General features: G+C 40.4%; 1 protein-coding gene across 11 annotated transcripts in view; it reads left to right on the plus strand.

Annotated features, from left to right (window-relative positions):
• The window catches only part of ESRRG (estrogen related receptor gamma), a 608,539-nt gene that overhangs the window by 498,641 nt on the left and 87,448 nt on the right, over positions 1-22,450 (plus strand). The window contains exon 1 of one of the 11 annotated variants that reach the window (XM_069954527.1): positions 1,984-2,042. The exons of the other annotated variants lie outside the window; for them this stretch is intronic. The gene's annotated coding sequence lies outside the window, so the exon portion shown is untranslated. Of the gene's footprint in view, positions 1-1,983; positions 2,043-22,450 lie in introns of those variants that run through there. 11 annotated transcript variants of the gene reach the window in all.

Raw genomic sequence — 22,450 nt, forward strand, 5'->3', positions numbered from 1 at the left:
AAACCCATTATGCCTCAGGTCTCTGATGTTTCCAGTCCCGGCACGACGCAAGATGCAATAATCCACGTAGGCCTTTCAGGTCTCGTAAGCAGTAATTTAGTTTAACTTTGCGTTTTTTTCAATTAAACGTTCCTCTGCCTCCATTAAGAAGACTCGGAGTTTGTTATTGATCTGAAACACTTCACAACCTAAATGTAAATATTTCTCCTGCCTGTTTTCTGCACTTATCCGTGATCAAAAAGCAATTAAAATAATTATTACCAAGCGATCTGAAACACAGCTGACTAATGAAGCAAACACACAGCGAGCACGATATGGCTGCTTCACAGGCATTAATTCCTCTCTAGAGAGACACTTCCCAATAGGAGACAGCTCACTCCTCAGCAACATGAATATGCCAGCTCTTGTCTCCACCACTGCTTTGGTTTTATTCATAACTACTTTGCTTCGATTATTTCGATTAATATTTATAACAATGAGGTCGTCGTCATTCCAAATTCCGTTTTCAGCATAGGATATAATGTATTCTAAGTTTTTAGTTTTGTTCATTTTTTCCCCCTTTATTATTGTACAGTCATAATACTAATACTAATATGTAGTAGAAGCAATAGTAGTAATTTTTTTTTTTTACAGCTAGATTGGGTCGATATCTCATTTTTTAAAATTATTTTTATTTATTATTATTACTTTTATTATTATTTTAATCAGTAATAATAATAATAATAATAATAATAATAATAATAATAATAATAATTTTTAATTGAATAATTCATTTACATTTGAATTACTTTTTAGTATTCATGTTCTATTTTACTTTCTATTTGAATATAAAACACTGAAAATAATAATAATTATAAAATAATAATAATAATAATAATAATAATAATAATAATAATAATAATAATAATAATAATAATATTTATTAGTAATAGTAGTAGTAGTATCATCATAATTTTACAGCATGTTCACACTGGACCAAAATGCTGCAGATTTGTTACAGCTTTTGACCCCATTGAAGTTTACTGAGTATGGCTATGTTCACACAACGTTAAAAATACAGCAAAATTACGTCCGCTTTTGCTGCGATTTAACTGATTGCAATGGCAATGCATTGAAGTCAATGGGAAGACTGACGTCCAATGCACACAGTGTATTGAACAACGGACGTTTTTGCCGCAGGCGTCAAAATAATCAACATGATCATTATTTCCATCTGTCTTTTGCAAACTTCGGACATTTTTTTATTAGTAGTTCACACATAATATTTCTTTTTCCACCGTTCTTTCTCCTTTTTTACTATTAAATTCAATGGACTTTTCAATTAAAGGGGTTATCCAGCGCTACAAAAACATGGCCACTTTTCCCCCTACTGTTGTCTCCAGTTCAGGTGCAGTTTGCAATTAAGCTCCATTTACTTCAATGGAACTGAGTTTCAAAACCCCACCCGAACTGGAGACAGGAAACAGTAGGGGGAAAGTGGCCATGTTTTTGTAGCGCTGGATAACCCCTTTAAGCCGAATCCAAAGAGCAATTAGTAACCAAACTAGAATAATGTGCAAACACCAGTCATTGCACTAAGGGGAGGCCAGGCAGCTAAATGACGTTTGTTATTTTATACTCAAAATGACAAATGTAATTTTAAACAAAGTTGAAAAAAACGTTGTGTGAACATAGCCAAAAGCTGCAACAGATCTGCAGCATTTCAGTTCCTTTCCTTTTTATTTATTATTAATATTTTTTTTTTATGTTGTTGATTTTGTGTTTTGGTTATTATGTAGTATTATTTATTACAATTTATTACATCTTATTTATTAAATATAACAATGACGATAACCTGTTTTTAATTATTATTATTATTATTATTATTATTATTATTAAATTAGTACCACTTTTATATTTAGGGCCTATACTTCTATACTAAGCGAACCAACATCCTAAAAAGAACTTTTTTGTGTATCTACTATTTTGTGCAGCGGTTGCAGTTTTATGGAAGCGTTTGGCTAGCGTTGGCACCTTTGGCCGGTTTCACCTTACTGCAATAGGTAACGGTCCATTACTAGTGGCATCTTCTTATGTCACCTCACCATAAGACTCTTTTGAAGACTCCTTTAGTACAAGGATACTGATATAGGATCCTTACTTTAAGACCTAAGAATTGAGTTTCTGCAGTGTCGTTGTTTAGAGATGAAATAAGGTTCCCAAAAGAAAATGATTATCGGTTATCTAATATGTCTGAAAAGTGCCTAGGTAAGGCCTCGGGATGGAATCCGCACTGCATGGATTTGCCTATTTAAGACTTATGATATCTCCATGAAATCAGATATAAGGGAGCATAACTTATTCTCTGCATTCATATTAAGTGGCCTCAGAGCGGCTGTGAGTTATATTAACTCTCGCTTACCCGAGGTGCTCTGTAGGCTGCAATAATGCAGGTAGCTTATGTATTGTGATAATGTCCTTGCAGTTCTATGGAAAACCAGCATGGGGGTATGTACCATAGCATTATGGAAACCCTTTAGAGAGAGGGCCCAAGCTCAGGTTTTCTCAATTAAGGAAAATCTACCAAGCTACAGTATGTAACATATGCAAACAGGGGAGAAGGAAACCGGATCCAGTAAGTGAAGGCATCCGCCAACAATGAGGAGTAAACAAGCAATAAATACTCTGGACTCTGACAGGGAAAAGATGGGAGCTAACCTAAGAAAGAGGACCACCTTTTGTATAGGCCTCCACCCCAACCACATCCACCCTTCACTGTTATTTATATAGTAAAAGTTTTGGTAAGGGAAGGCCTTACCTTCAGCACTAGAGTTGAGAAAATTTCGAGCATGCCCACTATGGTCCGAACCTGAGCGTGCGGCATTTGATTAGTGGTGACTGCTGAAAATGGATGCAACCCTAAGGGGCCTATTTCACGGACTGGAATTATCTAATTATCGCTCCGTGTAATAAATCCGATGATCAGCCGATGACAAGGATGATATAGATTTGAACCTATAATTGTCGGGCGCCGACTGCACATGGCTACTAGAGATGAGCGAACCTGGAGCATGCTGGAGTCCATCCGAACCCGAACTTTCGGCATTTGATTAGCGGTGGCTGCTGAACTTGGATAAAGCCCTAAGGCTATGTGGAAAACATGGATACAGTCGTTGGCTGTATCCATGTTTTCTAGACAACCTTAGAGCTTTATCCAAGTTCGGCAACCCCAGCTAATCAAATACCGAACATTCGGGTTCGGATCGACTCGAACCTAAACCCGGTTCGCTCATCTCTAATCGCTACGTTCAATACCAGTGCACGGCCGGCAGCTAGCGATTTACATTACCTATCCAGGCTGCAGGGCTCCTTTTGCGGTCTTCTTCTCCCAGGGTCGCACGCACTCCAGCTTCAGAGCGGCCTATCTGGGTTGACAGGCTGCTCAGCCAATCACAGGCCGGGACTGCCGCGGCCAGTGATTGGCTGAGCGGCCTGTCAGCTGAGACAGGCCGCACTGAAGCTGGAGTGCGTGGGACCCGGGGAGAAGAAGACCGCAAGAGGAGCCCTGCAGCCTGGATAGGTAATGTATGAAGTAAGCAAGGGCTGCAAGGACATCGGTAACGATGTCCATACAGCTCTTGTTAAATTATAATCGAGCCGTGGAATAGGCCCAGTAATCTTGTAGATTGGTGCTCGTTTACAGTTATTATCGGGCCTTCATTGACCCTAAGGAGCCCTGGAAAACATGGATACAGCCATAGGCCTATGGAATTGTACTTTAGCAAAAGCTGTAGTGCTGAAGGTTCCCCATCTGTGGACAGTGAAAGTACCATCACATAATCAAGATAAGTCCAATGTTAGGCACATCACCGGAATCCTAGAAGGTGTTTATGGTATATTGATGCATTATGGGTAAAAATTAATTCTGTATGGGCCTATGCGAATTTTATGTATTTTAAATTTAATGGGAAAAAAAATTGCTTCAATGCTTTCAATGCAGCAACGCTGCAGGTAGACCCCCTCTTTATCTATGGCGGTAGATGTAGCAGAGCTGAAGTTGTAATTTATCTTTATTTATCCGTATAGCAACATAGCACAAAGCCTCTATAGTCCAAAGTGACACTGTATACTAATGCATCAAATTCTTCCATAGTAACAATACCCCATATAAATACCCCACATAGATATATAGCAAGGGTCTGTATTATAAAACGGCCGTATTGTACTCATCCCGTCTGGTTCTTTAGTCCTTGTCTTTGTTGGTGGTTTTCATAACCGACCTTTATATATTGAATCGATATCGCTGAATTAGATTGCAAGCTCTTGATGATAGACGCAAGTGCTATAGACTTTAGATCAGTGATGATAGAGATGAGCAGAATAAATGGAGCTGCAGGAGACAATACAGGAACAGGAACCTTCTAAGGAGAATTACTGTAAGATCTCCATGTATTAGTTTGCCTGAATCTTTCATATTTCCAGTGCAGCAAGAAATCTTGCTTGGCGTGCCAGCATTTGGCACCATGAGTTGAGTAGTAATGTGTACCTGAGCCTGCAGGAGCCTGCCAGCCTGTGCCAGCCCACTGAGAGCATCTGTCTTGCCAGCACCTTGCTCCCGCTGTCTCCTCTGCAGGCTCTCCCATTCTTCTGACTGAGAGCATAAATCATCCACCTGTCAGGAGTGCAGCAGGCTCAGATTATGCAATGCCTGCCTTCATTTGGAGATGGTGTGAACAGAAGATTGCTGCAAATGGCCTGCATTCATTTTAATGCTATTATAGCATTTCCACAGCTCTAATGAGGAATCAAGGTGATGACAATGAAAGTCTTCATACACCTGGCTGCTGGGATGCGGGCGCATATGCCACCGACACCAAGGCTTCTATATAGGGAGATGGAAACACAAACAAATAGATATTATTACAATGAAATATATATATATATATATATATATATATATATATATATATACATACACACACAAACACATACACATATACTCACACATGCATATACACACACAAGCAAATATTAGGGTGAAACTCAGAACTCAGATATGCTGTCATATAATGCACAATTTCCTCTAGTACTATGTGTGTGTGGGGGGGCGGGGGGGGGGGGTGTTGGTTGGGACCAAAGTTAAAAGAAAAAAAGAAAAAGAAAAACATAAGATAGGATGAAACATAATAGATTGCCATATGACAATGAGTAATGTTAAGCGACTTCTTCAATGTCTGAATGTCTGACACAGACTCAACTGCTCATCTATCTACTTATCTGTCATGTCTGTCCTTCTATTCATCTATCTTGTATTTATCTATCTCATATCTGTACATCTATCTATCTATTCTACCTATCTATCTATGCTATCTATGCTATCTATCTATATATGTATCTATTATCTATCTATCTATCTATCTATTATCTATCTATCTATCTATCTATCTATCTCCTATCTATCTATCTATCTCCTATCTATCTCCTATTTATCTATCATCTATCTATCTATCTATCTATCTATCTATCTATCTATCTATCTCCTATCTATCTATCTATCTATCTATCTATCTATCTATCTATCTATCTCCTATCTATCTATCTATCTCCTATCTATCTATCTATCTATCTATCTATCTATCTATCTATCTCCTATCTATCTATCTCCTATCTATCTATCTATCTATCTATCTATCTATCTATCTATTATCTATCTATCTATCTATCTATCTATCTATCTATCTATCTATCTGTCTATCTCCTATCTATCTCCTATCTATCTCTTATCTATCTATCTATCTATCTATCTCCTATCTATCTCCTATCTATCTATCTATCTATCTATCTATCTATCTATCTATCTCTTCTAAAGGAAGTGCTGCGGAATTCTTGAAAATATATAGTGGGGGGACGTGGATTCAGCCTCCAGCTGCTGGCACTCCGACTGCATTTACTTAGATTGCACTCCGTTGTGGATTTTTTTTTATCTATCTATCTATCTATCTATCTATTATCTATCTATCTATCTATCTATCTATCTATCTCCTGTCTATCTATTTAGCTATCTACAGTATCTATCTCCTATCTATCTATCTATCTATCTATCTATCTATCTATCTATCTATCTATCTCCTATCTATCTATCTCCTATCTATCTCCTATCTATCTATCTATCTATCTATCTATCTATCTATCTATCTATCTATCTATCTATCTCCTATCTATCTATCATCTATCTATCTCCTATCTATCTATCTCCTATCTATCTATCTCCTATCTATCTATCTATCTATCTATCTCCTATCTCCTATCTATCTATCTATCTATCTATCTATCTATCTATCTATCTATCTCCTATCTATCTATCTATCTATCTATCTATCTCCTATCTATCTATCTATCTATCTATCTATCTATCTATCTATCTATCTCCTATCTATCTATCTATCTATCTCCTATCTATCTATCTCCTATCTATCTCCTATCTATCTATCTATCTATCTATCTATCTATCTATCTATCTATCTATCTATCTATCTCCTATCTATCTATCTCCTATCTATCTATCTATCTATCTATCTATCTATCTATCTCCTATCTATCTATCTATCTATCTATCTATCAATCTATCAATCATCCATCTATCTGTCTATCCATCCATCTATCTATCTTGCTTACAGCTGCACTTAGTGTGGCTGTGATTGGCTTGCATGGCTGGCAAATTACTTGTTTCTCAGCGTAAGTCAATAGCCCTGTCAGAACGACCCAGTTGCCAATAAGTTAACCCTTGCAATAGATGGAGAAAAAAAATCTGCTTTCAATGCTGCAACGCTGCAGGTAAACCCCCTACTTTATCTATGGTGATAGATGTAGCAGAGCTGATGTTGTCCTTTAGCTTTGTGTGGTCTGTATTGGTAACACCATTGCTTTACCTAACGTCCATATTGCGCTACCTATAGCCAAGCCGCCTCTGTTTGTGTGTGGCCACCTCGGCTCTGCTACTTCTGCCTAATATCATTATGATTATTATTATTTCGTTTGGTGGGTTCAGCCTTTCTGGGGAGCGACTGTAACACAAGAGTAAACAATAACCTAGGAATTAATCTCTGTCCTTTAGCTACAGGGGAATAAGCTTCATCATCTGCGGCGTGTTTGCCGGATGAAAAGAGCCCTGACAGTCGCCTATGCGCGGCACGTCACGCTCACAGAATATGCTGTCACCCGGCTATTTGAATACAGTGACATGCTTATTATCATGTTTTAAGACCACTGACAATGGCGTGCGCTCACAATGGCATGTTTTGCCAATCAACTGTACATGAAATGTGTTTCGCCTTTGTCTGAACATCCATATTATAAGCTGACAGCATTTAGTGTTTAGGGAGAGATTTTTTTTTTCTTTTTGGCGTCTGCATTTTCTTCACCTTTTGTCATGTAAATAAAACAGTCTGGGCTCTGCTATGTTAACCGCACTGATATGAAAGCAAACATGATATAATAATAGTATACCGATCATATTGATATCAGGAATGGGCTGTAATCACTGGAACTAATTTCAGTTTTTACCTCTCTCTTAAAGGGCCAGCGCTGAAATATTGTCAGTGCTTGCAGTGCCTGATGTTTTAGCTTTGGGGCTCTTTTTCATCTTACATGTAACCATTGACCCATTCTAATCTCTTACATATATAAGGATGAGGGGCACCTACTAGTGTAGTTTTTGCCAACGCAACAAGTCAACATGCCCCATCCTTCTTCCATTGGCCCACTCCAGTCCACATAAGATGGTCAGCCATTAACGCCAAAATAGGTAGGTTACAACCAGGGCCATCTTAACGGGCCCCTGAGCAAAGCTGTGAACTGAGCCTCCCCCAAAATACCAACCCCCCCTAATCTTTAATCTCTTCCATCTTCCCAACCAAATCTGGAGCCACCTACTCCTTCCTCTGGACCGCTCCTAGCCAATATACTCTATACTTTTGCGGCCCCATCCGGTGCATGCGTGCATGATTATTTTGATGCTGTGGGTCCATTGGCCTTTCATCGTAGAGATTTATGTAGCACAGTCAGTAGTAAGTGTGTGTTACAACTATAGAGAGAAGCACAGCTGTACTATAAAGGAAATGTGAACGTTGAGGGTCATGATTTTACCCAAAAGCTTCAAACTCCTATGCCCTTGTGGGAAGAGAATAGATCAAGCCCAAGCTGGAAACTCAGACTTAACGGGCCTTCTATTACAGATGCAGGGATATAGCTATTGGGGTGGCAAGTATGGTGGCTCTCATGGGTAGGCTTGATCGAACATCGGAAAAAGCTAGGTTCGGTTGAACTCGAACCTAGCCAGACCTTTCGCATTAGATTGCTAATGTCTTCACAGTGCCTAGGTAATAGGCTGAATCCCGGAAGTTCAGGTGGTTCCCGGGCACTCTCCTCCTTCCCCACGGACCGGGAAGGCATCAGCAATCTAATGTAGAAGGTTCGGGAATGTTCATGTTCGATCAAACCTAGGATTTTCCGAGGTTCGATCAACTCTACTCATGGGGCCCTCAAGCTAAGGTGAGGTATAGTTGGGAAACTCAATGAAAATCGTTGGGAGACCATATAAAGAATAGAGAGAATGTCAAGTAAAATGCAATTGCTGTAGATCGTTATAGGACAGGAGGGCCCCATGTTTTGCTATTGACCCCAACGTTACTGGGTTTATCTTACAATATGCATAGGAAGGCTACCATGTCTCAGCTTTAACACCGTGCATTTTTTTTTCTCATTCGGATGGCACATTACTGCTTAAATGACACCGAGCACGTGTATGAAAGCAATCATTATTTTACCGTCCACCGATAGCGGAACAGCATCTGGGAATGTGCATTAATAATATATCTATAGGCCGTCAAGGGACTCTTCCAAACAAACATCCTGGCATGGAAGAATTGCAGACACTGTTGTCTCCCGAGCTCCCCTCCCTCTACGTCCCTTGGCTTGTGTAATGCCAGAACAGGCTCGCATCCAACCAATATCCACAGCTAAGCTATTCCGGTGTGTCCTCTTTGGGTGCAGGCAGCAGGATAGAGCTTTGCTTCGCAGGAGTAAATAATGGCCTGAAGCGTCGTCACTTAAACACCACAGTTACTTTAGGAAGCTTCACCATTGACTTTATCGAATGTTCTTATAATAATCCTGAATATTCAATTAAGAAAGCAAAAAAGTTTACTGCTTAAAGTGAATGTCCTCACTGGAGCACCTAAATAGTTTCAAAACTGAGGAGTGATCCATTGCTTCATGTGGGCCGCTACCTGCTAGCTTCTTCCATTCCATTTGATGGACAGGTCTCTCATTGTCTATGCAGTTATCCCCCGTCCATCTCCTCTCTATAAAATTATGATATTGCTGGATGCCGAGTTAAAAGACATACAATAACAAATAGAGGTTTCGCAGTAGTAAAATGTTATGGCATATTGCTAGGATAATCTATAATATTATGATCAGTGGGACTCCCATAGGTTCCTATATTTAGTACCTAAAGGGTGCAGGGGTGGGTCTTCACCCTTCCAAACCAGCCAGAAAGTTTGTTCATCCTTTGGATCCTTCCACCATGAAGTTTCCATAATAGCGCAAACAGCTATCTTTTGCCATAGCTGGACTCCTCGTACCCTTTTGCCCTGTTGTCAGTATTCCAGGAGTGCGGGTGTGGCTCTTACCCTTGTAGAACCAGCCAGAAAGTTCTATTATCCTTTGAATCCTTCCACTAAAGAGTTTTTTGCCCAGTACCCCAGGGATGGGGATGTTGGGGTTGGTATTCATTCTGCCAAAAATTTCCCTTCTCTCTGAAACAAGGGTCATTTACCTGTTACCAAGGGACCTGTAACTTATCTCCATTTCCATTAAAACAAGTTATCTTTTGCCATAGCCGGACTCCTTCTCCCCCTACCCCTGTAGTTGCTACCCCAGAGGTGCAGAGGTTGCAATTACACACAAGCCCCAGTGCCTTAGTGGGCCTCAAAGTTGATGATGTACAAGTATTCAAAATAGGACACAGTAGATGGGGGGCTTTGGCATTGGAGCTATGGAGCCAGGGGGTGATGTACAGCCAGTTCTCCCCTCGGTTGTTCAAATCATGGCCAGTTTTCCCCATCCCATAGTGTAAGTTTAGTGTTGTGTGGTTTCCCCTAGCCTCTAAGTGGTTTAACCGCTAGAGAGGAAGGAAGCACTGTCTTCTTCTCCTCCCACTTCCTCCTGTGTGGCCACCGCCTCCGCTTACTGATATTTGCAGATTGGGGTAACCAGCTGTTAACATTTTCAATCCAACTCTGAAAGTGCTGAACAACAGAAGTTTAAATCGAAGAACTATAAAGGGTAGAGATGAGCGAACCGGGTTCTGGTTCGAGTTGATCCGAACCAGAACGATCGCATTTGATTAGCTGGGGCTGCTGAACTTGAATAAAGCTCTAAGGTTGTCTGGAAAACATGGATACAGCCAATGACTATATCCATGATTTCCACATAGCCTTAGGGCTTTATCCAACTTCAGCAGCCACCGCTAATCAAATGCCGAACGTTCGGGTTCGGATCGACTCGAGCATGCTCCAGGTTCGCTCATCTCTAATAAAGGGGAATGAATGGATTTTGCTTAATTGAGAACAAGTAATTTTTGGGAATTTTTTTTCCAACTGTAAAAAAAAAAAAAAAAGCCTTTCAGTCCTTTCCATCACGCCCTCAAGTTCACAGAGTCGATTTGAGCGTGCAGCCTGCAGACAGAGGGCAGAAGGATGATGTCATGGCAGATCTCTAGAGGTTAGCAAAATGTTTCCTGTTTCTTCCTCCTAAACTCCTCTCTGGATCTAGTTTCATCAGGAACCGCAGGCAGTAATGTCTGTTTTAGGAACTCTTTAGGAGATCAATAGGAAAAAAAGCTATAGAAACTTTAAATGGCCCTGTAAATGTGAATAAGAGCGAATATTGCTGATAGGGAGGTGTCCGTGGGGTTATTTTACAAATGTCAGAGGCTTACTAAGTACTTTGTAAAACCTTTATCCAAAGTGCAACGACGACATAATAACAGTCCGCCGTTCTCGCCGCCATTAATTTATTGTTGTATTTATGGCTCGCTCTCAAGATTGTATTTACACCTAATAAGAAAATTATGAAGGGAAAAAAATTAAATGTAGCAAATCGCCTGCAATGAGGAATCCTCTGGTGTAACATTCGCCGTTGCCTTTCGTGATGGATTTCAGACAAAAATGGATTTTGCTAACCGGAAAAAATATTCAAGTTCTACACGGACGGTCGTCTCGAATGTACAAATTCAGGGATACATGGTTGATGTTTGCCGTGTTCACATCTCCAAGATGAATGCAATGTATTACTTATTTAGCAACAACGTATTCTGCTTGTTACATGACCATGCAGCTATATGGAGCCCTTGGAGAGAGGAGGCTAGAGCTGGTAGGTACAGTTTGCTTCTTTTGGTAAGAACCTGGGCAAGAGTCTCCTCTCCTGAGGAGCTAAATTTGGGGGGGGGGGGGATATTGACCTATAACAAGGATGTTATGGGGGACCCATCTTTGCTATGGGCCTCCCCTTACTTTTATTTGTGTGGGGATGACGTGGATTCATGGGATATATTTAAATGGCTCCTTTTCCTGGTGCTGTCCCCAATCCTCCACCCATGTGGAAGAGGATAACTTATTTTTCCTATTTTTTGTATGATCTTTGGATTTATTCCTCAAAGGAGGCCTTGTCCAGGTCCTCTCCTTTGGAGCAAACCTGGTCTGGACCTTTGAGCCATTGGTACCATGGTAGCAGCTTGGTTTGTCTCTGGTCTGTGCACCCATGGTCACAGCTACAAAGGTCAAAGGCTGTGGCGGACATACTGCTTGTGCAGCCAGTGCGGCTACACAAGTGCCCAGATAGGGACAGGGGCCCCGTGCCTGCTCAGTTGTCCCCCTTTCAGCAGCCCTAGAAGATGAGGCTCCACAGCTTCTAGGAAGGCACTTCCACTATAATCAGTGTTGGACTGGGTCGGGGCCCCAGCCCAGCACCTACAGGTGTGCACACAGATTGTCCCAGGCCCTGGTAGCAGGGTACAATCAGTTTATGTGCCGCTACTTGTGTTACTGAGGGCCCACACGCTCCCTTCTTCACCATCCGGACACAGGATTCCACCGCTCTCTCCACTGTCACGGGAGAAGACGCCCCAACTCACACTATAATGCTACGCTATAATAGACTGCTCCTCTGTACTGTACAGCATCAGGTCACAACGACGTACACGCTGTCTAAAACACGGCCCAACGTGGCCCCGATCTGGAGGAGCAAACGAGCTCTGACCTGTCTTGCTTCTCGTTCCCCGATCACTGTCTGTGCTATTGCATGTGCCGACAGTGAGCGGGTAAGACTAGTGGGAGAAAGTGGAGAGCTACCGCCCTTCTATTACATCGGGCGATGACCAGCAGTCCATCGCTATCGGCATCAGGATTTTGGTTCCTGTTGTAAACCAGTGATCAGCTGACATTGTGCATTTTACAACATGAGCCACTACACAATTGATTATCGGCTGGAACAGCCAAGTACGGCCGATAATCAGTGTGTGTAATAGTACTCTAAGGCTATGTTCACACAAAGGCAAAATAACAGCCATTGGTTGACAATGATGGCAGTAAATAATGTTCGCGAATCATTATAAAATAGCGGCCGTTATTTTGCATAGAAAGATGTTGCGTGAACAAATCCTTACCCTACATTTCAAGACCATGGCCAAGGTAGATTGGTTTGTGGCTACTCTTCCTCTGGCCCCCGGGTAACTGTAGTAAATGCTGCTCCAGCCCTCAAATCCTTCCCCCCCTTTCAGCTACTACCATGTGTGAAGACAATAAATTAATGTTACTTGAAGCCGGGAAAAGCCCTTTGAAACAAAGTGTAAAGTAATATTCTCATTCCTGGGCTGATACAATGCACAGAGCCATAAAGCACTCAGCTAAGTTAAGACGCGGTGATTAAAGCAAACACTAACTGATACTCCTGCACAATTTACGCACCAACCACGAGGCTCTTTAAAGTCTAATTTTGGACATACATGAGAGTTCCTCACACACAGAGATAACATTCATCTTTCAATGGGAACAAGTGTCGAATGCCTGTAAGACCAGAAGCTTAGAATTCCTGCAATGAAAACGCTGCTTCCTCGCAGGAGAAAGATGTGATCATATTTGTTAAATATAACAGCGATGCATTGCAGCTCGGCGGGAGCGCCCGGCTCTGCTTTCCTAAACTGACACAAATTGAAAACCGGGGGATGTGGACGGAATGCAGATGGGGGATGAAATGCGAGCAACTTCATTGCGCTTCATGCATTAGGAACAATTGTCAGACGAGCAGCACAAAAGCCGCTCATGTTCTGCATCCCATTAGGTGGTTTTAGCTGTTAAACAAGTAAAAATCAGAAAGAAGGTCCATGCACTTGGCTTTCTCTATATACAGCCCTGTAAGTACTCAAATAGTGTTCTCTAGATGCCATGCCTTTGGAGGTACATATATTCCTCATACTGCATGCATTGGAACATGCCTTAGGCTATGTTCACACAGCGTAAAAGTGATCGGCAACAACAGCCGTTCTTTGTGCGAAAAGACACACTGCATGTTCTTCTATAGGATCCCGGCTGGAGCATATACACATGGTATACGCTCCGGCTGGGATCCCAAGTGGCGCTGCAAACAACTGACATGTCAGTTTTCTGCAGCCGCTATTCATTGAATAGCGGCCATAGAAAACCATTTCAGTGCACACTATGGAGCGAGCAGCTCCGGCCGGAGTTCTGATGTGGGCGCACGCTGATACTGCAGTACCGGCCAGGATGATCTTGGCAGAGACCAGCCGCTCCGAGACCTTGACCAGGTCACGGAACGGCCGGTACAAAACGCCGTGTGAACATGGCCTTAGGGTGCGTGTACACAGACAGATTTATCTGACAGATTATTGAAGCCAAAGCCAGGAACAGACTATAAACAGAGAACAGGTCATAAAGGAGAGACTAAGGGTACTATTACACAAAGCGATTTTTCTACAATCAACGATTAACTATAAACAATCTCAAACGACCGATATGACAAACGACCTGAAATCGTTCGCCCAATTACACCGAACAATGATCGTTACTTATGATCGTTCTTCCAGTCGTCTTGTCGTTGCTACTGACACTGAACAACGTCTTATTCCATGCGAACGATTTGCGAACGATCAACGATAAAAATAGGTCCAAATTCTATCAAACAACTAACGATTTCTCGTTGGGCGTTTAATCGTTGTCTGCTATTACACTAAATGATTATCGTTCAAATCCGAATGATCTAGCGATTTTTCGAACGATAATCGTTCCGTGTAATAGGTCACTAAGATTTATCCTCTTTTCAAATCCGTTCCTGGCTTTGGCTTCAATAATCTGTCAGATAGGCACATTAAAGTAACTAGCCATGCACCACAGTTTGATAAGCATGCGCGAAGACCAAAGTAACGATAGAGGTGACCATACACAAAACAACCCCCTCCGCCCCCCCCCCCCCCCCCCCACACACACACACACACACAATATATAAAATAGTTCTGTGGAATAATTTGGTTTCAGATAACTTTGCTGTATGGGAGCCTTTTCAGTGAGAGTGCAGTACCAGGTTATCGGGTCTGAGCTGCAGTACCAGGAATAGCCACATTCATTGAGCGGCACTGTTCTTTTGTAAACAGTAAACAATGCTTGCTTATCCTCATAGTCTCCTGTAATTTTTACAAAATTGTAACAGAAATTGATCAAAAATAGGTTTTGAATAGCTTAGATTCTAGTGCCCTTCCTCTTCTTGTGAGTGAAACATAATGGGGGCAGAATTACGGGTTTTGCCCCCATAACTGGAGTTGTATGTTTAAGTTGACTTGAGTTTTATTTTTACTCATTTTTTTACTCATTTATTATTTGTTTATATATATATATATATATATATATATATATATATATATTAAAAAAAATAGTATTATATCTTTTTTTTTGTTTTTGTTTTTGTTTTTACCTTTTTTTCTGAAATAAAATAAATAATGCATTGTGTATTAAGCTGCTTTTATATTTAAGGGCATCAGACATGCATTAAGCACCTCTGAAGAAGGAGCTTACACTCCGCAGATTACCGGGGTCAGAAATAGATAACATTTCTTGCCTGTGGTCACATAAAGCCAAGGAATGTGTCAGTGTCCCCCGCAGCCATGTAGGTAATAAAAGATGGTATCTCCAACATATTGCATTAAATATTAGCTACAGGGTAAGCGGACCATTGTAAAAAATAGCAATATACAGCGGAACAATACAGGAGTGTGTCCCAGTGGTCAGTCGTGACGGATTTAGGATCATTGCACTGTAGTTGAATGAAGTAAGTGCTGTCATCCTATAAAGAGTCCTTCATGGCCTCAGAGGCAGGAGAGGGCTGCAGAGAGTCTCTTATTATAGACAGGTTCAGGGGGTGCCGGGCCAGAGACACAAGCCAGCCGCAGCCTTCCTCTTTCTTATGAATGATATGTAATAGGGTGATGACAAGCAGTTGAGTCTGAGCAGAATTACATGGGTACTGTGATAGGAATGAGGTAGTGCAGGTTATACAGCCACTGGCCTATTATGGAAACAAGCCTTTCCCTGCTAATGTATGTGAAGCTATATCCTGGTTGTAAGTACGCCAGATATCCACTTCCTAGTTATGCAGATTTGTTCAGGTTTTACAAGTCTGCATGTACACTCCCATAGTCCACACTTACACTACCATAGTTCCCCCATTACATTGCTATAGGCTACACTATAGGCACTATTAGTCAACATATATATTTCTAGAGCCTGTATTTACACTGAGAAGTCTACATGTCCACTCCCAGAGTCCACACTTACACTAACATAACTTACAATGCTACACTTGCATTTCTAGGACCTACAGTACATTTACTGTACACTACTATAATCTACACCTACACTCTTAGGAGTCTACACATACAATTCAGTCTACACTGATTAAAATCTATCAATCCTTTTATGTATGTATCTATCTATTATCCATCTATCTATCTATCTATCTATCTATCTATCTATTATCTATCTATCTATCTATCTATCTATCTATCTATCTATCTATCTCCTATCTATCTATCTATCTATCTATCTATCTATCTATCTATCTCCTATCTATCTATCTATCTATCTATCTATCTATCTATATATCTCCTATCTATCTATCTATCTATCAATCTATCTATCTATCTATCTATCTATCTATCTATCTATCTCCTATCTATCTATCTATCTATCTATCTATCTATTTATCTATTATCTATCTATCTATCTATCTATCTATCTATCTATCTATCTATCTATCTATCTCCTATCTATCTATCTATCTATCTATCTCCTATCTATCTATCTCCTATCTATCTATCTATCTATCTATCTATTATCTATCTATCTATCTATCTATCTATCTATCTATCTATCTATCTATTTATCTATTATCTATCTCCTATCTATCTATCTATCTATCTATTATCTATCTATCTATCTATCTATCTCCTATCTATCTATCTATCTATCTATCTATCTATCTATCTATCTCCTATCTATCTATCTCCTATCTATCTATCTATCTATCTATCTATCTATCTATCTATCTATCTATCTCCTATCTATCTATCTCCTATCTATCTATCTATCTATCTATCTATCTATCTATCTATCTATTATCTATCTATCTATCTATCTATCTATCTATCTATCTCCTATCTATCTATCTCCTATCTATCTATCTATCTATCTCCTATCTATCTATTTATCTATCTATCTATCTATCTATCTATCTATCTATCTCATATCTATCTATCTATCTATCTATCTCCTATCTATCTATCTATCTATCTATCTATCTATCTATCTATCTCCTATCTATCTATCTATCTATCTATCTATCTATCTCCTATCTATCTATCTATCTATCTATCTATCTATCTCCTATCTATCTATTTATCTATCTATCTATCTATCTATCTATCTATCTATCTATCTCCTATCTCCTATCTATCTATCTATCTCCTATCTATCTATCTATCTATCTATCTATCTATCTATCTATCTATCTCCTATCTATCTATCTATCTATCTATCTCCTATCTATCTATCTATCTATCTATCTATCTCCTATCTATCTATCTATCTATCTATCTATCTATCTATCTATCTATCTATCTCCTATCTATCTATCTATCTATCTATCTATCTATCTATCTATCTATCTATCTATGTATTGCTTGATTCAATACATAGATACCTACACTACACCTCTATTATAACACCCCATCTATGCGGCTTCTCCTGTGAAGCATGTTCTCATGGATATAGCAGGCTCAGGCTGGGGGTTTACTCCATAGATGTAATTAATGGGCTCTGGACTTTTCGCTCGTGTACTATGCTGAGTGCCGCCCGCCGTTCTGTCAGCTGAGAAGTTAAGTGCATCCCCTATATTTTAATGTAAGCAAGACTAATAACACAAAATGTAAAGAGGATGTCAGTGAGGGTCACCAGTGTTGGGTCTTGACAGATTGTAGCCTTGCCTTACATGAGCAGTATCATCTCATTTGTCACTGTGTGCCGTGTAAAATTAGAAAATAGGGGCCTTCTATCACTGCTCGCCTTTAATTGGTTACAGGATTTCAGCCGCTAATAGCATGGAGACAATATTCTAACTAGTATGTTCCCAATGATAGAAGTGGACAACCCAAGAAGCCATGATAGCCCACCAGGTCTTGGGGTGCGCAGGACAGCGTTCCGGGCCGGGCCTAGGCTTCTGCCATCACCTGTAATGGAGATGCTTTACTATTTGTCAGCCTCTTATTCTCAGTAGTATGTTCCCAATGATAGAAGCAAACAACACAAGAAGCCATGATAGCCCACCAGGTCTTGGGGTGTGCAGGACAGCGTTCCGGGCCAGGCCTAGGCTTCCGCCATCACCTGTAATGGAGATGCTTTACTATTTGTCAGCCTCTTATTCTCAGTAGTATGTTCCCAATGATAGAAGCAAACAACACAAGAAGCCATGATAGCCCACCAGGTCTTGGGGTGTGCAGGACAGCGTTCCGGGCCAGGCCTAGGCTTCCGCCATCACCTGTAATGGAGATGCTTTACTATTTGTCAGCCTCTTATTCTCAGTAGTATGTTCCCAATGATAGAAGCAGACAACCCAAGAAGCCATGATAGCCCACCAGGTCTTGGGGTGCACAGGACAGCGTTCCAGGCCAGGCCTAGGCTTCCGCCATCACCTGTAACGGAGACGCTTTGCCGTTTATCAGCCTCTTATTCTCACTATAAACTTTGGAACCAGTTATGTTACCGACAGGGAAATTGTCTGGGTAATTACGGCCTGTGTTCATAAAACAGGCGTCTTTGCTATTATCGCAGATTAAATTAAATAATGAGCTCCGTTTTACTGTTTATAAAGCAATTTGCGAGTAACAAACGGCCCCAATCCAGTCAGGTTATAAATAACCGCTAATGCCGCAGTACAAGGCTTTTTTTTCCCCTACGCAAACTAATATTGTCTACGACGATCATTTTATTATAATTGCCGGGTAAATATTTACCTTAGTGACAAATTGAGGGCCTGTCGGGAGAAGGGAACAAGAATGTGCTAGGATTTTTGGGTTAGATTTGTGCTCTTTATCTATAAGACTTTTTATATCACATAACGGCCTATTTAAAGGGAAAGTCAGTTAAAGGGGTTGTTCACCAAAAGTTTTGTTCACCAGAGATTTGTAATTTACTTCTATTAAAAAATCTTGAGTCTTCCAATACTTATTAGCTGCTGAATGTCCTGCAGGAAGGGGTGTATTCTCTGCAGTCTGACACAGTGCTCTCTGCTGCCACCTCTGTCCATGTCAGGAACTGTCCAGAGCAGCAGCAAATCCCCATAGTACACCTCTCCTGCTCTCTAGACTGGAAAATATACCACTTCCTGCAGGACATACAGCAGCTGATAAGTACTGAACGACTGGAGATTTTATAATAGAAGTAAATTACAAATCTCTGCCACCAGTTGATTTGAATATAATTTTTTTAAGTGAACAACCGCTTTAAAATTTTCCAAGGGTGGGAAATCCAGAATTTGTGTTCAGTGTCTCTGCAGCAGCACCACCAGTGGAGAAAAGAAAAATTACACAATATCCATTCACATCAATGGGATATGTGTATAATGCAGGACAGGGCAGGTCCTCCAGTGTGAGAGACGCTCTTTGTAACCGCTCTTTACTCCTAAAATGAGGATCCTAAACAGAGGGGATCCCTCTATTGTCTCAAAAGTCCCTAAAAGGGTATAATAAAACGGGTCTTGTAATTGGACAGTCCTTTTAAAAGGCGTTGTAGAAAAAACATGGCTGCTTTCTTATTTTCCACGAGTTATGTTAGCTCAGAATGAGACTGTAATACCGCACACATACACTGTGTGGCGCTGTTTTTCGAATAAATCTATTGATAACAGTTGATGGCAGGGAAGCTTATTGTTGGGGGATCATTCAAGGGAAGAAGATAGCTGAACCAGACCCTATGATTGGTTGCTAGGGGCAAATGAGCCAGTTTAACTTTACACCATGTTTGATAAATCTCCCCCATGGTGTAAAGTGAGACTGTCTCAGTTGCCCCTAGCAACCAATCAGATTCCACCTTTCATTTTCCAAAGAGTCTGTGAGGAATGAAAGGTGGAATCTGATTGGTTGCTAGGGGCAACTGAGCCAGTTTCACTTTACTTCATGGGGGAGATTTATCAAACATGGCGTAAAGTGAAACTGGGTCTGTTGCCCCTAGCAACCAATCAGATTCCACCTTTCATTCCTCACAGACACTTTGGAAAATGAAAGGTGGAATCTGATTGGTTGCTAGGGGCAACTGAGCCAGTTTCACTTTACGCCATGTTTGATTAATCTCCTCCATATTCAATAGTATTGATGGGATATCAATAGTACATGGCATAAATGTGTATTCAGGGAAGGTCCAACAGTAGAATGAAAGCACTATGGTGCACACTTAGACCCTAACCATTGAAAGAACCCATCACAATGAGGGGGCTCGGACTGTATGATCATGGGGGTGACCCAGATGACTGAGCCGCCAGATCCCTATGGAGAAGCCATCTATATTGGGGAGGCCCCCACAATGGGATTTGGTTTGTTTTTACCATGAGATTATTTTCCAGCAATGCTACAGTTAATCTTGCATAGTTTGGATTATGCGGGCAGGAATAATGAATAGGCCGTGCCACTATTACACCAAAAAGAACATGATCTCTCCCGGTGCAGAGATATTGGAGAGCCTATCGGGGTATAGCCTGGCCGCAATACATACAGGTGCTAAAAAATGTCCTCCCCACCCCCAGCCGTCCGCACCACGCTGAGACCTCGTAATATCAGGCCCAGGCTGTGTTATCTCGAGAGCCACAAGGATCGGCGTAAAAAATATCAAAAAGTAAATATCAAAATAGCATGCTTCTTCTGTAAATGCAGAGCGGACAATGGCGTTATTTCTGATCTGATTTGTAGTCTGAGGAAATGACAGGGTACATGTGCGGAAACCTGGAGAATTCACTAACAGATTGGCCGCCTCTCAGCAGGAAAAATAAGAAAGGATCAGACTTGGCCAGGAAAAGTAATTGAACATGTTTCCCTCCTAGGTTACCTCCAGCGTATCAGCCCATAGATCTCACCGACAAAGCAGAAATACCCATCAGGGTTTAGCATATGTGTTCCAGAGAAATGGTGTAGTATATACAATATGGAGATATGGAAATATATACTGTATATGATACAGGGAGAGATGGGTTATATAGAAACCAAGATGGATGGAGAGATAGATAGATAGATAGATAGATAGATAGATAGATAGATAGATAGATAGATAGATAGATAGATAGTAAATAGATAGATAGATAGATAGAAGATAGATAGATAGATAGATAGATAGATAGATAGATAGATAGATAATAGATAGATAGATAGATAGATAGATAGAAGATAGATAGGAGATAGATAGATAGGAAATAGATAGTGAGATAGATAGATATATAGATAGATAGATAGATAGATAGATAGATAGATAGATAGATAGGAGATAGATAGATAGATAGATAGATAGATAGGACATAGATAGATAGATAGATAGATAGATAGATAGATAGATAGATAGATAGGAGATATATAGATAGATAGATAGATAGATAGATAGATAGATAGATAGATAGGAGATATATAGATAGATAGATAGATAATAAATATATAGATAGATAGAAGATAGATAAATAGATAGATAGTTAAATATGATAGATAGATAGATAGATACATAGATAGATAATAGATATGAGATGGATTGATAGGTAGAATATATATATATATATATATATATATATATACATATATATACCAATTCGCTGGCAGACTCCTTTATTAATTGTACTTGTGCATTCCTCTTCTTCCTCCTCCTGTGGCGCGGTGGTGGCAGCTCTTCCTGTCCTGACAGCAGATACTTGTGGAGCAGAGCGTCACTTGTATGGTGAAATGTTCAGCATCCTGACCCCTGTTTTCATTAGCGCGGGCTCTGCGCAGCTGACAGTTAAACTCATTCCTGGGGTGACCTCTCCGCACTTCCGCCGCGCGTCTTCCCCGCTCTTACTTACCAGGCACATTAAGATTTACATTTAAATTTCAAATGAGCCACATACACCATTTCTACTAAATAAGTGACTGATTTGTCCCTCTCATGTTGCATTAATATTAATGTTACATCGTCTTTGGCACTCGGGCCTCTTCATCCTCGCTATTTAATTACTGGCTTGTAGGAATCAGTTGGCGGCCATATTGAAATTTCCTGGACGAGATAAATATTGCAATACAGATTAATAAAAAAAAAACTATATATATATATATATATATATATATATATATATATATATATATATATTACATACAAAATAGATAAAACTGCACAAAAAGGTAAAACATAAAAGAAAGATTTAATCTTTGGCCAATTTGAAAGCCATCCCGGACGTTCCACCGAGGAAAAAGAGACACAATATGACTGCGAGTAAATTAACTAACTACATTACGACGTGTGAGAGGAAATGGAGTTAGTCTATTGTACATGTTTAATTCCCTATTAGTCTCCGACGTTTAATACTGCAGTCTGAGTCCCGGCTTCTGTAAATTCAGTTAAATATGGTGAATTGTCTAAACATATCACCGTTCCAATCAGTCACCCGGCCGGCTGATAAGAAGTCTCTTGCATTATTGAATCTACAAAAGGGAGGCTCTGCAGGCGTACAGATAACAGACAGGACTCGTCCCCGATAGAGACTGTGCCCCCCGCTCACTGCTAGGCTGCTCTGTGCTTCATGTCACTTGCTTCATTGGCTGGCTAACCTTGTCTGAGCTTCT

Source organism: Dendropsophus ebraccatus, chromosome 15, assembly GCF_027789765.1.
Source record: "Dendropsophus ebraccatus isolate aDenEbr1 chromosome 15, aDenEbr1.pat, whole genome shotgun sequence".
Classification (NCBI taxonomy): domain Eukaryota; kingdom Metazoa; phylum Chordata; class Amphibia; order Anura; family Hylidae; genus Dendropsophus; species Dendropsophus ebraccatus.